This window comes from Anabrus simplex, chromosome 11 (genome assembly GCF_040414725.1).
Source record: "Anabrus simplex isolate iqAnaSimp1 chromosome 11, ASM4041472v1, whole genome shotgun sequence".
NCBI classification, from domain to species: Eukaryota; Metazoa; Arthropoda; class Insecta; order Orthoptera; family Tettigoniidae; genus Anabrus; species Anabrus simplex.
Genome location: NC_090275.1, coordinates 129,381,512 through 129,396,792, shown reverse-complemented (window position 1 = coordinate 129,396,792; position 15,281 = coordinate 129,381,512).

The following is a 15,281-nucleotide window of genomic DNA, read 5'->3' as shown; positions in this document are numbered from 1 at the left end:
ATAATTTTCTTTCATCATAGATATTTTATTACGTAACAGTGTGTCCAGTATGCTGGACACTGGGTCTCAATTGTTGTAAACACAGAGAAAATAAGTGAACATAAAATACGATTCCAACTATCGAGAATCAATTCTTTACACACCTTGTGCTTCTGTTGTTAACAATGTAACATTCGGCTGTGAAATTGTAGGGAACACAGCCTCTCACTCGATATGCACAGAAATACATTACACTGAACACACTTGAATTTCGTTTTAGACTGACAGTCCTTGTTTCGACATCTCATCCATTTGTTTTTATCATCATTTGCACAGATAGGTAGATGGTTGTTTCCTGATTTTCTGATGTCTTTGTTGGGAATTGTAGCTGGACTGTTTTTCTTTCTTGGTGGTTCAGGGCTCTCATCGTCCTCAGGAAGGGCCATCAGGAAGGGCATCCGGCTAGATCATGTTATGACGATCGCGCAGGTTGCCAGGATTTGAATCGCGGTATCCATCATTGTGTCTGACTTGCAAGCTCACGCGTATTATTTTTTTGCTGAGATATCATGCTACTTCCGTTCGCTAGCTAGAGCGGAAACTCGCAGTACTGCGTCTATTTCGTCTTACAACTTGGAGGAGACAACATGTGTACATATAATTTATGATCTTTCACCCCCAATATTTTTTTAACATGTAAGTATGTAGTATCTCGGAACATTCTTATCCGTGTGTGTATCAGTGTTGCAATTACTAAGCGAGTGACCCGAGCGAGTTGGCTACGCAGTATGCCTTCTTGATTTTCGTATGACATATATCAGTGTATTTGCAATTACTAAGCGTCTTAGCAGTGCGATGAACGAGTTAGCTACGCGGTATAGATTTTTTATTTTCGTACTAAGCAAATCATTTGAAGAGTTGCCGAGTTAGCTATGCGATATGTGCACAGTGTGTTTTTGATTTTCATACTAGGCAAGTGATAGGCGAGATAGCTATGCGATATGTGCACAGTGTGTGTTTTACACTAGGTAAATCATTGAAGTTGTACTGAACACATCAAACAATGTTCTTACAGTGTTCGATTCTAGTCTTGCTATGCTTCAATCTAATTTTCTTAGAACAAAGGTATCCCCTAACATGTTGTATCGGATCACATGTTAAGGTTAACGACATCGAGTGCAGTGTTCGATTCTAGTCTTGTTATGTTTCAATCTGATCTTCTTAGAACAAAGGTATCTCCTAACATGTTGTACAGTGTTCGGTTCTACTTGTTTAGTGATCTGAACAAATCAATCAATGTTCTGATCACATGTTAAGGTTAATGACATCGAGTGCTGTGTTCAATTCTAGTCTTGTTATGTTTCAATCTGATCTTCTTAGAAGAAAGGTATCCCCTGACATGTTGTACAGTGTTCGGCTCTACTTGTTTAGTGATCTGAACACATCGATCAATGTTCTGATCACATGTTAAGGTTAACGACATCGAGTGTAGTGTTCGATTCTAGTCTTGTTATGTTGCAATCTAATTTTCTTAGAACAAAGGTATCCCCCTAACATGTTGTACAGTGTTCGGTTCTACTTGTTTAGTGATCTGAACACATCAATCAATGTTCTGATCACATGTTAAGGTTAACGACATCGAGTGCAGTGTTCAATTCTAGTCTTGTTATGTTTCAATCTGATCTTCTTAGAACAAAGGTATCCCCTAACATGTTGTACAGCGTTCGATTCTACTTATGTAGTGTTCTGAACACATCAAACAATGTTCTGATCACATGTTGCATCGAGTAGTGTTCGATTCTAGTCTTGATCACTTATTTTGTGTTCTGAACACATCAATCAATGTTCTGATCACATGTTGTATCGAGTACTGGCTGTCTCATAAGGAGCTATGTATAGCCGCCATCTTGCATCCGCCATCTTGCGCAAGCATCCTTAGGGCGTCCCTAGTCATCTTGTGCAAGGATCCTTAAGCCGCCTCATAAGAGCAACTACCATCTTGCGCAAGCATCCCTAGGGTGTCTCATAAGGAGCCTTGTATAACCGCCATCTTGCGCAAGCATCCCAAGGGCGTCTATGTATAGCGATCATCTTGCATAAGCACCTTTAAGGAGTCATGTATAGCCACCATCTTGTGCAATTAGCGTCGAGAGATGGCTGCTGTAGAATTTTTCTTTTTAAATTATCCACCACCATTTTTCAACTAAAGAGTGTAGCACTGAGGTTTGCGATGTAAGATGGCGGATGACAGCTGACAAAAAGCGCGTGAGTTTGTTTACTAAACAATAGCACGTGGAATTTGCCACCACCACAGTTCAGCTAAAGATCGCAGCACGGTGCTCTCTTGATTAAAGATGGCGTATGACAGCTAACAGAACTTTTCAAATTACCCGCTACTACAGAGAGCAGGGCGGATGGTAGCTGTCAAAAAAGCACGTGAGTTTGTTTCCAAACAAGAGCGCGTGGAATTTTTCAATTTGCCGCCACCACATTTCAAAGGTATCTAGCTAAAGAGGGCAGCACGGTGCTCTCTTGATTAAAGATGGTGGATGATAGCTAACAGAACTTTTCAAATTGCCCGCTACTACGTGCTTAAGGTAGTAGCCATAAAGAGGGCAGCACGGTGTTCTGTAGATTAAAGATGGCGGATGACAGCTGACGAAATTGCCCGCAGCACGGTGCTCTGTTGATTAAAGTTGGCGGATGACAGCTGTCAAAAAAGCACATGGCTTTGTTTCCAAACAAGAGCACGTGGAATTTGCCGCCACCACATTTCAACTAAAGATTGCAGCACTGTTTTCTCTGGATTAAAGATGGCGGATGACAGCTGTCAAAAAGCACGTAGAATTTGTCACCGGCACAAAGAGGGCAGCACGGTGCTCTCTGGCGGTTGACAGCTATCAGAAAAGCACATGGGTTTGTAAAGCACGTAGAATTTACCACCACCACATAGAGGGCAGCACGGTGCTCTCTAGATTAAAGATGGCGGATGATAGCTGACAAAAAAGCGCATGGCTTTGTTTCCAAACAAGAGCACGTGGAATTTGCCGTCACTACATTTCAAACTAAAGAGTGCAGCACTGAGTTTGCGATGCAAGATGGCGGATGACAGCTGTGACGTACCACATTTCAAAGGTAAGTAGCTGAAGAGGGCAGCACGGTGCTCTCTGGATTAAAGATGGCGGATGACAGCTGCACGTGGCTTTGTTTCCAAACAAGAGCACGAGGAATTTGCCGCCACTACATAGAGTGCAGCACTGAGGTTTGCGATGCAAGATGGCGGATGACAGCTGTGATGTACCACATTTCAAAGTTAAGTAGCTAAAGAGGGCAGCACTGTGCTCTCTGGATTAAAGATGGTGGATGACAGCTGCACGTGGCTTTGTTTCCAAACAAGAGCACGTGGAATTTGCCGCCACTACATTTCAGCTAAAGAGTGCAGCACTGAGGTTTCGGATGCAAGATGGCGGATGACAGCTGTGACGTACCACATTTCAAAGGTAAGTAGCTAAAGAGGGCAGCACGATGCTCTCTGGATTAAAGATGGCGGATGACAGCTGCACGGGGCTTTGTTTCTAAACAAGAGCACGTGGAATTTGCCGCCACTACATAGAGTGCAGCACTGAGGTTTGCGATGCAAGATGGCGGATGACAGCTGTGATGTACCACATTTCAAAGGTAAGTAGCTAAAACGGGCAGCATTGTGCTCTCTGGAATAAAGATGGCGGATGACAGCTGCACGTGGCTTTGTTTCCAAACAAGAGCACGTGGAATTTGCCGCCACTACATAGAGTGCAGCACTGAGGTTTGCGATGCAAGATGGCGGATGACAGCTTTGACGTACCACATTTCAAAGGTAAGTAGCTAAAGAGGGCAGTACGAATCTCTCTGGATTAAAGATGGCGGATGACAGCTGCACGTGGCTTTGTTTATCTCGAGCTAGTGAGCTTAAGTTGGTAGCACTAAGGTTTAGGCCCGCCAAGATGGCAGCACTGCCGATGACAGGTGACGAATTTTACATCTACTACGATAAAGAGGGCAGCACAGTGCTCTGTAGTTTAAAGATGGCAGATGACAGCTGTCAAAAAAGCACGTGGCTGTCAAAAAACACGTGGATTTGTTTACCTCGCGCTAGTTAGGTTAAGTTGGTACTACTGAGGTTTAGGCCCGTCAAGATGGCAGTACTGAGGTTAGCGATGCGTTGTTGTCTGTCAAAAAGCACGTGGCTGTCAAACAAACACGTGGCTTTGTTTACCTCACGCTAGTTAGGTTAAGTTGGTACCACTGAGGTTTAGGCCCGTCAAGATGGCAGCAGTGAGGTTAGCGATGCGTTGTTGTCGATGACAGCTGTCAAAAAGCACGTGGCTTTGTTTACAAATTCAAATCTCGCGCCAAAATTCAATACGCCCGCCAGAATTCAAATTTCCCGCCAAAATTCAAATGTCCCGCCAGAATTCAAATTTCCCGCGGGAGGAGGCGCCCGAACCATCCAATTATACTACTTTCCTCAATTTAAACATCATGTCTCTGGAAATGACAGTCACTGCAGGTACCCTTAAACCCTAACGGTAGTATCTCCGAAATCTAGGAAATTTCATGCATCCTGTAATAATATGTGCCCCCACAAGTTGTTTAATTTCCTTGGGATTGTTTGAAGTGGTCTTTGATTATCCTGCAAGGCTCTGATATTAGTTTGTTCAGCTACAATCTTCCATATTTCATCAGGAGAGTACTGCTCGAAGTACCTTAGTGGTGTCCATAGTTCTCTCCCTCCCACAGAACATTCTTTCTCAGGTAGATCCTTCAATTTGTCATCAAATTGCTGCCTCTTTCATTTCATGTTCCTTTGCTTGGTAGACTTTGATGTGCAGGGGGTATGTATATCTTCAAGTTCTTCTGGCTCAGGTGAAGGATCAGAATTTTCCTCGGAAGAAACAACATCCCACGTTGGATCATCAAAAACATCATCATCCGATAAGTCTTCAATGTCGCTGCTCTCCTCCAACAGAGTGAATATGTCCTCATCTGTGATTGGTTTCCTGTAAACTAAACAGATAAAACGAAGATTATTATTATTATTAACACTCAATACAAGAATAACGGATTAACATATAAATTAATTTTGGATAAGTTCTATTTCAATGGAACAAATATACGGACTGAACTGAGTTAAGATTTCACTTTGTAAAGACGTCATATTTTCCCACCAAAAAGCTGAGATACTGAACAGTGACCTGGTGTCCAGCCGGCTGGACTTCATAAGAAATAGTGGATTAAGCAAATAAATAATATAGTTACAGTATGCTACACCACACAGAGAGCTTCTCCATTATATATACAAATAATTTCAATACTTAACCGTACAATAATTTGTGAATTACTTAAGTACTTACCCTTATTTCGTCGGGAAGTCTTCCTACCCATCTCAGCTATAGACGCCATGATGGCTTAACGCGAATAGCCAACTTCAGAAACATAAAATCAAAGATTAAAAAACCAAAGAGTAAAAGGTACAGGTGCAGCAAGCTCGACAACAGGATTTAGAGAGTGAAACTGAATTTCTTGCATTTACGGCTGTACATAAGTGTGTCCAGCCGGCTGGACACCTGGACTGAGGAGGACAGAGTGCAGCACGGTGCTCTCTTGATTAAAGATGGCTGTTGTAGAATTTTTGCGCCTCAAAGGTAAGTAGCTAAAGAGTGCAGCACTGTGCTCTCTTTTTTAAAGATGGCGGGTGACAAAAAGCACGTGAGTTTGTAAGGCACTTCGAATTTGCCGCCACCACATGTTAAAGGTATATAGCTAAAGAGGGCAGCACGGTCCTCTCTTGATTAAAGATGGCGGATGACAGCTGAAGAGCACGTAGAATTTGTGTCCAAAACAAGAGCACGTGGAATGTGCCGCTACCACATTTCAACTAAAGAGTGCAGCACGGTGCTCTCTGGATTAAAGATGGCGGATGACAGCTGCCAGAAAAGCACATGGGTTTGTTTCCAAACAGGAGCACGTGGAAATTGCCGCCACCCCATTTCAAAGGTATCTAGCTAAAGAGGGCAGCACGGTGCTCTCTGGATTAAAGATGGCGGATGATAGCTGTCAAAAAAGCGCGTTGGTTTGTTTCCAAACAAGAGAATTTAGAATTTGCCGCCACCACATTTCAAAGGTATCTAGCTAAAGAGTACAGCACTGTTCTCTCTGGATTAAAGATGGCGGATGACAGATGACGAGCACGTAGAATTTGTGTCCAAACAAGAGCACGTGGAATTTGCCGCCACCACATTTCAACTAAAGAGTGCAGCACGGTGCTCTGTTGATTAAAGATGGCGGATGACAGCTGTCAAAAAGCACGTTGATTTGTTTCCAAACAAGAGCACGTGGAATTTGCCGCCACCTCATTTCAAAGGTATCTAGCTAAAGAGTACAGCACTGTTCTCTCTGGATTAAAGATGGCGGATGACAGCTGTCAGAAAAGCACATGGGTTTGTTTCCAAACAAGAGCAAGTGGAATTTGCCGCCACCACATTTCAAAAAACAAGAGCACGTGGAATTTGCCGCCACCACATTTCAACTAAAGATTGCAGCACGGCGCTCTGTTGATTAAAAATGGCGGATGACAGCTGTCAAAAAAGCACGTTGATTTGTTGCCAAACAAGAGCACGTGGAATTTGTCGCCACCACATTTCAATGGTATCTAGCTAAAGAATGCAGCACTGTTCTCTCTGGATTAAAGATGGCGGATGACAGCTCTCATAAAAGCGCATGGGTTTGTTTCCAAACAAGAGCACGTGGAATTTGCCGCCACCTCATTTCAAAGGTATCTAGCTAAAGAGGGCAGCACGGTGCTGTCTGGATTAAAGATGGCGGATGATAGCTGTCAAAAAAGCGCGTGGGTTTGTTTCCAAACAAGAGAATGTAGTATTTGCCGCCACCACATTTCAAAGGTATCTAGCTAAAGAGGGCAGCACGGCTCTCTCTTGATTAAAGATGTCGGATGACAGCTGCACGTGGCTTTGTTTACCGATTCAAATCTCGCGCTAGTTAGGTTAAGTTGGTACCACTAAGGTTTAGGCCCGTCAAGATGGTAGTACTGAGGTTTGCGATACGTTGTTGTCGATGATAGGTGTCAAAAAAGCACGTGGCTGTCAAAAAGCATGTGGATTTGTTTACCGATTCAAATCTCGCGCTAGTTAGGTTAACTTGGTACCACTAAGGTTTAGGCCCGTCAAGATGGCAGTACTGAGGTTAGCGATGCGTTGTTGTCGATGATAGCTGTCAAAAAAAGCACGTGGCTTTGTTTACCAATTCAAATTTCCCGCGGGAGGAGGAGCAGGCCCCTGGGAAGGCCCCTCGGGAGAAGGAGGAGGAGGCCGCCGAACTGTCCAATTATACTACTATTATACACACGACAGAAAACGCAGGGGGTTTGGAAAAAGAGGTGCGCACGATAGACATGATTAATTTATAGAGCGGTAACGTTATCGTATGGAAGGTAGTAAGCAGCTCCAGTAACAAAATAGAAGAAAAACTGAGAATGAAGGAAGAGTCACTACGAAAAACAAACGATCAGGTTATATACACAAAGGAAGCCAGGAGCATACCGACAAAAAATGAAAGACTAATATGATATCAAGTTATAAAGTGAGGTTGGAGTCATCAAGAAAAGTTTCAATTATTGAAATTGCAGTGGGTGTCAGATTTTAGAGTAAACATTATCGTCCACTCAAGAAACTTACTGGGCTACCTTGCTTACGTATAAGGGCAGAAACGTCTGATTGTAGTGTATTTTTCAAACCACTGAGTGCGTTGGTATCATCAGCGTAAGGACACACAGATATATACTCTCTGGAGTAAACTATTCTTCTCACTGTGAAATTCATTGTAAGGAATAGATATAATATGCTGTGCAGCTGTTCATAACAGTTGGCGACGAGGTGATGTTAGGGGTATACGTGCAGATGTCGGCAAAGAAAAATACATCTCACAATATGTCGTCGCTGCTGGGACAAAACCTCCTATGTGAAATATTTTAGCTTAGAACTTTGGCCGGTAAGGTTGTGTCATCTAAGGTGCAATATTGTGTGAATGTTGTCAAGGTATTCTCGCTCTTCATAATGTATGTGCTGCGGGTCAGTATATCTCCAAAAATATTATCACAAAGGAGGTTTTGTCCCGGCAACGACGATATGCTTTGTACTTTTTACCTTGTCCTATTAGTTTTCCCATAACTGAGCCAAATATTTGAGGACCTACTGTGTTTTGAACGGCCGTAGCAGGATAGACCGGTTATGTCATTCTGTCCACACATAGTGAAAGTACAGTAGCAGAGTATAGGGCTTGTTGAACCTGTTTCTTATCGCAGGCCAACACATGTTGTGCACTTCCCCTAAAGGCTTGGCACGTAGGAGAGGTTGGCTCACGTGCCAGGCCACTTACTGTACTCGGAAACCGGTCTAGGGTAGCCTGTGTGAGAAGTACACAGAATCCTTACAGTGACGTCGAAGATCCGTACCAGCACCAGCCTGCGAATCAAGTGTTGTGTAGTTGTGTGTGATTAATAAGACGTCAGTGGCATTACTCAGTGATCCAAGCTGACAAAATAAAAGGAAATAGTTAATGAGTAAATGAAAATGGGCGCAACATTTCTGTGCTCTTATTGCGACAGTCTGCGATGAATCTGGCAAGAGACAATGCGAGTTGTCTATGCTTATTCATAAAATGAAAGGACGGTGGGCACTGAAAGAAAAGGCTATAAGTATTCAGTGAAATTGTTATTAATGAGACAAATTTTAAAAACCGCAGTTGCTTCCATGCGTGAACATTGCTCGAAGGAAAAAGAGCTACTGTGGAATTGCCGCCGGACATTTGTAATAGAAGGCTTATTCTTCTTTTTCCTAATCTGTTTGCCCTCCAGGGTTGGTTTTCCCTGGGATTCAGCAAGGGATCCCACCTCTACCGCCTCAAGGGCAGTGTCCTTGAGCGTGAGATATTGGGTCGGGGATACAACTGGGGAGAATGACCAGTGCCTCACCCAGGCGGCCTCACCTGCCATGCTGAACAGGGGCCTTGCGGGGGAGGAGTTGGAAGGGATAGACAAGGAAGAGGGAAGGAAGCGACCGTGGTCTTAAGTTAGGTAACATCCCGGCATTTGCCTGGAGAAGTGGGAAACAACGGGAAACCACCATCGGACCACCTCTACTCATTTGACCTCCCGAGGCTTAGGCGACCGCGTTCCAGCCCTCGTACCACTTTTCAAATTTCGTGTCAGAGCTGGAAATCGAACCCGGACCTTCGCAGGGTGGCAGGTAATCACACTAACCACTATACCACACAGGCGGACAGAAGGCTTATTACGGGACAGTAAGTGCCGACAGGTAAAATGATGACTGTAATGGACCCGTTTAATTAGAACTTCCGTAATAATAATATTACTACTACTACTACTACTACTACTACTACTACTAATAATAATAATAATAATAATAATAATAATAATAATAATGTCTTTACGTTCCACTAACTAATTTTCACGGTTTTCGGAGACGCTGAAATGCCAGAATTTTTTACCGCAGTATTTTTTAATGCAAGTAAATCTACAGACACAGGACTGGCGTATTTGAGCACCTTCAAATACCACCGAACCTGCCAAGCTGGGATCAGAAGAACAGCGCTCTATCGTCCGAGCTACTCGGACCGGCATTAGAGCTTAGAGTAAGTTGGTCGGGCAGTTAGGGGCGCGCAGCTGTGAGCTTGCATTTTGGTGATAGTGGGTTCGAACTCCACTGTCGGCAGCCGGGAAGATTGTTTTCCGTAGTTTCCCATTTTCACATCAGGGAAATACTGGGGCGGTACCTTTATTAAGGCCTCGAACGCTTCCTTCCCAATTGTATCCCTTTTCTCTCCCATCGTCGGCGTAAGACCTACTTGTGACGGTGCGGCGTAAAGCAATTTGTAAGTACGTGTTTCGGTAATTTTGGAGACATGTCTGCAATTATAATATTAATAATAATTCAGACTTGTTAAAAGTTCACTATTTTCTTTAGTGTTTTCTGACAGATTACGAGCTTCGGAGTTTGAGTGGGGCGTTTAACTTTTATTTTCATAATAGTTAATAATAATAAACTAACACAGTTATTATTATAATATTACTAGTGTCTTTACGCTCTTAATCGCACGGCCAACTCGCCCAATAATAATAATAATAATAATAATAATAATAATAATAATAATAATAATAGTAAATGTCAGAAGCGGACGTATTTGAGCACCATCAAAAACCAGCGGACTGAGCCAGGATCGAGCCTGCTAAGTTCATGAAACCAGTGCTTGAACTGTCTGAACCACTCAGCCTGGTAACGTTTAGTTTGATACGTTTAACAGTCACTGCAAAAGCAGCAGTAAGCTAGGATGCTTTAATTTACCATTAAACATGTTCTTTTCGTTTGGAAGCACGAAAGGAAGGTATGTTTAATTTATTTATTTTTATAACATGTCCCTTATTGGTATGGAGCAAAACGTTCGATGAGCTTTGACAATTCAATTCTGATACTACTCATTTGGAAATCCTATCCCATGCATTCTTTCGTTGACGTAAGAATATTTACATACACGTCAAAACGGGGTGTTTCTGCAGGCAGGTACGGCGAGTTGGTCTCCCAAAAATCCATGATATTGAAATCACACTGTGGGAGAATATTCCACGTAAGCACTTCGACAAAAGCTCTAGACCTGTCACGTGCCGGTTCGGTTGTCTGCTGTTCCTAGCGACGGGGATGTGGTAGGACGGGTTCCCACCCCTACATGAAACGGGATTAGAGGTATGAGCTGTCTGTCTGACGTTGACCTGAATAACAGCTGTCAGAGTTGAGAATCATCGTCCATACTAGTGCGCGAGTTACTTCGTAGTAGTAATAGTAGTAGTATTTGAATAATGCCAGTGTATGGATACCACGAATACCATGATATGCTGCTAGTGTATCGTGTGGCAGAACAGAACACGGGTCGCCCTCCATGAATCTATCGGGAAAGGCTTCCCAACAGACGGGTGCCAAATCCAGCAACCATACTTGCTGTACTGCAGCGTATTCGCGATACAGGTTGTGTTGCGTCACGCTTTGAAAAGCGATGGCCTGAACAGCCACGTGTAATCCTAGACGCGGAAGAAGACATCATGACAATGAAATTAAATGGAGTATGGCTTTTACTGCCGGGAGATGCCAGGACGGGTTCGGCTCGCCAGGTGCAGGTCGTTTGATTTGACTCCCATTGGCGACCTGCGCGTCGTGATGAGAATAAAATGATGATGAAGACAACACATACACCCAACCCCGTGCCAGGGAAATTGACCATGATGGTTCAAAGTTCCGACCCTGCCGGGAATCGAACCCGGGACCCCTGTGACCAAAGGCCAGCACGCTAACCGTTTTTCCATGGAGCCGGGCATCCTGACAATAGTAAACGATATCCCGGGCGCCGTACGCGTAGTATAACACGTGCCGTAGGTGTACCAACTTGGACCATACGTAGGACACTGCATGAAGAGCGAGTGCATCCTGACCACATTCAACGGGTGCAGTGTCTTTCACAGCTGATTACCATTCTTTTACGAGTTGATGTACGTCGCCACGACACCGATAGATCTTACGGCGACGACGGGACAGGAGAGGGCTAGGATCGAGAAGAAGCAACCGTGGCCTTAATTAAGGAACAGCACCAGCATTTGCCTGGTGTGAACATGGCAAACCACGGAAAACCGTCTTTAGGGCTTCCGACAGAGGGGTTCGAACCCACTATATCCCACTCATGGGCTGTGGAACACCCCCATTCAGTAGGAAAAGGCAATTTCCAGCACCGGTTCTGAATTAATACTTGGATGGGTGTAGTAGTTGGTCGGTTACGTGGACTAATCATCTTTTTATTAATGTTACCTTGCTCCTGTAGATACAGTACGTTACTGGAGCTTTCAGAGGACGTGTCGCTTCGACCACGCAGAACCACGTGGATTTTACACGATGGTGCAGACATTTCCTCAACGGTGGACAGGACGATGTGAACTATCAATTGGCCAGCCAGTTCTCCAGACCTTATTCCAATGGATTTTTATGTCTGGGGGCATGAAACACAAAGTATATCGAACTGAAGTAACCACTTCGGATGACCTCCGTGAACGTATTGTTTAAGTAGCAGAGGATATTCTGAGCAACCTTGATGTCTTGGCTCGAATGCGTCCCAACTGGATTCGGAGAATTGAAGCCTGCAGTGAAGCCCAGGGTGATCACTTTGGACAATTGCTACGAGTTTTACTTCGGTATGCCAGATGTTACGCCATTTCTGCAACGTAATGGCTTGGGAGTACAGTACAGAATCGATATAGTATTTTGAGTCTCGATAGTTCGATATTCTCATAAATCCGAGCAGAGAAATTGATGTAGCGTAACAAAAATTATAAATCTAGAGTTTCAGTGTGCGAGTGCGTTGTATGTGGCGAAAGCTGAACACAACACACGGAAGACCTGCTTGTTAAAACGCTAGGCATTGACCTTGAACGCAGTTCGGCTGTACCTCAATCATACCCTGCACGTGGTTTGGGTTTATTACGTGTGTTCGAGCAATTTATATTTTGTTTCTTATTCACTACGAGTTTAAACAGAAGACACTTTGCGTTTTTAAGTGCCGATGACCTTAAAACAACAACAATCATCATCATCATCATTATTATTATTATTACCACGTATAAAAATTCAATAAAATGCTTGTTTTATATTCATCATTACTGAAATAGGAACTATAAGTAAACATTTAACTTAAGAAGGTTGCCTAGAATGTTTTGTTAATTTATAAAAGAAACTTTAAAATTTATTTTAGTGTAAGGCAATATATACGTTTTTGTTTTCTAAACTGTTGTACTGTAATGTTTAACATAGGTACATTTTTGTACACAGGCGTTTTCGTGTACGTTCGTAAATTTGTGCTTTTCTATTCGAGATAGTCTTGTTACCGTCCACCTGGAATTACGAGCCCCTACTGTATTTTAGTTCATCATTTTCTACAACAGAGTGTTACTATTGCGGCTGTATTTCCTACGACCACACCACTCTTATGTCTGTGTCACTAATGTGCGCCTTGTTCGGCTCTGTCCTGCTTGACTATGTGGCTCTCATTACCTTCTTCTTCCTCTTCTTCTACTGCAGCCTTATGTCTTAACAGCTATACTGTATTCTACCGACATCATCATAAGACGCAGTAGCGTTATCTGTTGCGATTTGTTATTAGCACTATCATAGTAAAATGTAGGATGTAGTTGTGGCGGAATATTCTTAAATACGTTCAACATCTGTGAATTGTGTATAATTTGATAACTCATCTTGTGCTCATGAAAGCGACTGTCGGCCTGGTGTTCAGGTTAATAGCTACATGTCTCTAACGTGTAACCTTGTTTATGTTTCTCAGATTTGTTGATGTGTATGTTTGATGTTTATACACAATACGAGATAACAGCTGACTCATCCCCACGAGCTTGACCTGGTTCTCGTCTTACGCATAGTAATGTGTAGTTAACTACCGCGACCGATATTGTCTCAAGTGACGTATATTTCATCTTGTTTCCTCTTAAACCACGCATATTTTACTATTTTCTTCCACGTATTCCAGCTTTTAGTGACCTGATAATAATAATAATAATAATAATAATAATAATAATAATAATAATAATAATAATAATAATAATAATAATAACGTTAAGTGGTTTACGTCCCACTAACCACTTCTACGGTTTTCTGAGAAGCTGAGGTGCCCGGATTTAGTCCCGTAGGAGTTCTTTTACGTACCAGTAAATCTACCGACACGAGGCTGACGTACAGTATTCGAGCACCTTCAAATTCCACCGGACTGGGCCAGGTTCCAACCTGCGAAGTTGGAGTCAAAAGGCCGGCAGCTCACTCGTCTGAGCCACTCAGCCCGGAAGGAGGCACGAAATGTATTTAGTTGTATAACATGCCCATTATTCCTTTCAAACTAAACGTCCGATGTGTTTCGATAATTCAATTCTAATGCACAACAAGGATCGTACCGTATTTTGACGTCCCAGCGCGCCTATCCTAACCAATAATTATATCACACGCTCGTACAGGTCCTGCACCGACACAGGTTTTCGGGTCATTTCCATACTCACTAGACCACGGGGCTGATGACCACAGATATCCCAGTCCCCTAAAGGACGTAACAGCAAATGAACCAGTATTAACGCTGAGAAGTCGATACATATCCAGGGTCCGAAACCGATGACCAGTGTTGTCTGAAGCCCCTAAGACGGAAACTAAATACTAACAACAACAAAACCAGTCTGGCGAGAATGTAACGTAACATGGCATACACTACTGTAGTAGCCGCCTTCAGCTGTTATCGTAGTTTAGTTGCTCTTAAACATAACACCAGTTTGACAAGTATGTTACGTAACATCTCATGCATTGCATAGGTAGCGTTCAACTGTTACGTTAGTACATTTGCTCGTTAACATAAACAGAACCCAGTTTGGCACGGATGGCGCGTGACTTGCCTGTTAACAAAGGGAAGCTATTTATTTACAAGAACAAGGCATACTACCTATTCTAAAAACATTGTACCTCTTTGCTCTCGAAAATAACTTCCGAGGATTACTAAAAGTTTGATGTATAGTGGTTCGTCACATCGTTCTCTATTGCTAGAAGAAATATCTGCAGGTATACCCCTAACACCCTATATACCGCTGTCTTGACACAAACAATTTGGTTACGCTCAGGAAAATGGATTCAGAACAATTTGCTAAACTATTAGATGCATTCAACAAGCCCTGATTACTCAGTTTATAACAATATTACACAGTGAATCATGAAGAGAGATAACTGTTCAAGCATACAACCATTTGAACATTTTGATTCTCGGAAGAAAAACTTTGCATGCTGTATGGAAAGGTTTGAGAACTACGTAGCGATGAAAAATATCATAGATAAGGCAAAGAAACACAGCTGCCACGCGTCTCTATAGGTTATGTGCATTACAACGGTCTGTCTGCGTTTCTCGGACCAGAAAAATCGATCAGAACTCAGTCATCTACAGATCTGGTTAAACCGTTCACCCAAATGCTTGTTCCCAAGAAAAGTGCCTATGACTATCAGAAAGAGGGACAGGACAGTCTATCGCCGAACGTAATTTGGCTGAGTGCGGAAAGTGCCAATGTCAACGTACAGTTTCAATTTGAGATGAAGAGCCCAGTTCATAAGAGGTTTACGGGACAATCTAATGCCACCTAGCTATTAGAAATGTCTGGA